This window comes from Triticum aestivum, chromosome 3B (assembly GCF_018294505.1).
Source record: "Triticum aestivum cultivar Chinese Spring chromosome 3B, IWGSC CS RefSeq v2.1, whole genome shotgun sequence".
In the NCBI taxonomy this organism is placed as follows: Eukaryota; Viridiplantae; Streptophyta; class Magnoliopsida; order Poales; family Poaceae; genus Triticum; species Triticum aestivum.
In genome coordinates this window covers 89,948,650-89,952,304 of record NC_057801.1, presented here as the reverse complement: position 1 = coordinate 89,952,304, position 3,655 = coordinate 89,948,650, and positions in this window count along the sequence as shown.

Here is a 3,655-nt window from a genome sequence, read left to right as displayed (position 1 = left end):
CGGGCGGGCCTCGTGCAGGCTGCGCGGGCCGACGGCAGCGGCGGAGGCCGGAGTGCTACGTGGCACGTCGCGGTTGGCTGGGGGCGGAGAGGCGGACGTGTCCGGTGGCGGCGGGGACGAATCTGCTAGGGTTTGCCCGTGAAATTCGGGGGAGGGATCTATATATAGAGGTAGAGGGAGCTAGGAGTGTCCAAATGGGGTGCGGTTTTCGCCCACACGATCGTGATCGAACGACCGAGAGCATGGAGGGGAGTTAGATGGGTTATTGGGCTGTTTTGGAGGGGTGTTGGGCTGCAACACAAAAGAGGCCTTTGCGGGAGTGCGGTTAACCGTTGGAGTACCAAACGAGCTCCAAATGACCCGAAACTTGACAGGTGGTCTACCGGTGCTATACCAGGGCCACTTGGCAAGGCTCGGTCCATTCCGAGAATGTTCAACACCCGCACACGAAAATAGACAAGAGGGGTGCGCCGGTGCATGTGGGAGTGTCGGATTGCGAAACGGATAACGGGGAAAATGCTCGGATGCATGAGACGAACACGTATGCAAATGAGATGCACATGATGACATGATATGATATGCATGACATGAATAAAATGCAAAACAAAAGACAAAACCGAACCACGGAGGGAATATCATATCACATAGCCGAAAATGGCAAGAGTTGGAGTTACAAAGATGGAAAGTTACATCCGGGGTGTTACATGCGGTGTGAGGCTGCCGTCGCTGCAGGGCCTGGCCAGCGGTGGGAATAGTAGGGGGTGTTGAGGCCTCCGCGACAGCACAGCCGGCCACGGGAGGCAGGAGCATGCGGCACGACCGGTGCTGCTTTGGGCGGCTGGAGCAAGAAGACCAGAGGTTGAAGAAGCACCACACCCGTTGGATGGATATCGTACGATCACTGCAGCTAGAATCGTTTATATTGAGTAAGTTGACAAAGCCCTTGGTTTTTTTGAGCAAAGACAAAGCCCTTGGTACGCGTCAACTTAGTAGGCCCACAACTCGGATTTGGCAGAGAACATATAGCCCATTTGTGATTTGTAAGAATGTACAACCCATCTTTTAATTCTAATGGAATTTACTACACCCCATTTACAGTTTGTTAAAAGTACAGCCCAACTTCTAGCTAGGACAACGATTAATAATTTCAAACAACCGCTCAAAACAGAATTAAAAAAAATTCCTATATTTTGATGGGATCCGAAATATTTTTATCCAAAATTTCTAGTCAGGTTAAATATAATTTCAAAATAAAGTTGTATTACATTAAAATCCAACAAAATATTGCGCGCGTAACAAGTAATGAAATTAAAATTTTCAAATTCCAAAAACAATATATTTTTTAAACTAATTACATGTTTGGTGCATAGTTACTGCCCAGTTATTATAATTACATCCCATTTATTATTTCTTAAAGTCCATTTTCTTGTTAAGCCTAATGCATAGCTCCTAGGAAAGTTTGCAGGCCAGCGGGGCGGAGAATAACAAGTTGACCCGGATATTGTGTACAACTGTCGGCCCAGTTGCATTGCTGATGTTGAAAAAAAGGCCTATGTAGTACAATACAACGTAACATGGTTACTCAGCCCACATTCAGCGACGCCGGAAAGGCCCAAAGAAGGCTTCTGTACAACTTTTTGAAGTCACTGAGCTTAATTAATAACTTAAGAAAAAAGTTAGATTACAGTGGAACCTAATTAAAAGCTGTCACGAGCTAATAAATAATTCAACGGGTCCCACTTGTGCGTGTGCGCGCGCGCTTGTGTGTGTGTGAGAGAGATAGAGACCCATCGGTCGATGCTCGTAAATACATCTTTCAGCCATATGCATTGCTGATGCTCAGTAAAAACTTATATAGTTGACACAATCATATAGAACATCATAGCACACTAAACTTGTATACAAAAATTTCACGCAGGTGGCACAATCTGGATGGAAGCAGTGGATCGCTACGGGAAGGGCTATGTTGAAACCAACGAAGTCGTACATAACGGTTCATCGTCTTTATCAATGACGGGGAAATATCTTGAATGTTGTGCAATGAAAACAGACAGACAACACAATAAGTTCTGCTAGCACATTAAGTTGACGTACAACCCTTTCTAAAAAAAGTTCAGGTACAAAATTAGAACAGGTCACAATCAAATGTACTGGCATATCAGCGCTTCACACGCATAGCTCGGATTTAACTACTATCTGACAAGATTCAGTTGTTACCTCAAATTAGAGCACATCTAGGCAGCCAGCCCTGCCTCTTCTCCAAAAGAAGCAGTGGCCTCCGCCGTGCGATGGAGTAGGCCCTGTGCCATCCATTGTTCCGAGCAACACGGGAAAGTCTGACGTTGACTCTTGTAATGGATGTCGTCGACGGACCCTAGCACCAGCGGCGGCGGCAGGATTTCGATTGATGGATTGACCACTTCTTTGACATGCACGAACACTCGATACACGTACATCCCTAACATGGTCCGCGGTGGCCTTGGTGGCGACGAATAGTAAAACCCCGGTTCCTCCACCAGTATCTCAACACTAATCACCTTCGGTATGGTGGACAACTTCTTCATCCATGCCATAACCGTCAGGGCCCAACTGTCTGGAGGAACAAACATACTTACGAGCTCACCTCCAAGGTCGTTGATAAGCTCGTTCATGGACTCACTGTTCCAAGCACGTCGAGGCATGCCGTGGAAGGCAAGCTTTGTTAAAAACTCAAGCTCATAGGGCACCGAGCCCCATCCTGGGTGCCACCGATCAAAGCTCACCAGCGCGCCATTGCAGAACAAACGCCGGGAAGATTTGAACACATGACTGCAGTCGAAAGTTGTCCGGAACCTGACGAAGAAATCAGCCAGTGGCAGGCAGACTTCGACGAGCAAGTCACTTATTTGGATGCCGTGTGCAATGCCAAGAGCTTTGACAAGGTCGTCCGGCGAGACGGGAGGCCGGTCGCCGTGGATGGTTACCATTAGCACTTTGCCGGCAAACTAGTCGTCAAGCGCCGCCATGCCACTGTTGAGCGACAACACGCACCGACCGAAGGCAGGACAGACCTCAGGATCTCCGGCTCAGAGATCCGCGTTGACCGGTGACATGATAGTGCGCTTGAGTACAGGGAGTACAGGAGGGGGATTTGGGGAAACTGGAGTAGGAATCGAGATTCCAGAGGTGGGGGAGGGGCGGGAGGCTGGGGATGAAAAGGTAGTATGAATTTCGAGCACGCGCCAATATGCTCTCGGCATGCAAGCGCACGAAAACACCGGTGGCGCCCACATGTCGGCCTAAGAGTCCTTATTCTTTCTTTTTTGGAGAGCCCGACCTTTTTTTTCAGGATCTTTTGAGAGCCCGACCTGAGAGTCATAATTGACCCGTTTGGCATTGCGTTACTACTCGGCCCATATTCAACGACACCTCACTGGCCCAAACAAGTGTACATCATCAAAAAGACACTGAGCTCAAATTATATAACTTGAAAAAAGGAGATATACTCTGAACACTGGAGAATGGTGATGCCCTCATTTAGCCCACCAGTAGTTCGAGACAATAAACAGTTCGAAACAACGATATATACAACATTCAAACACTGACTAGTGACTACTACTGACATAAACAACAAGACATGATAGTTCATAAGAAGTCTTGCTACACCACCAAAACG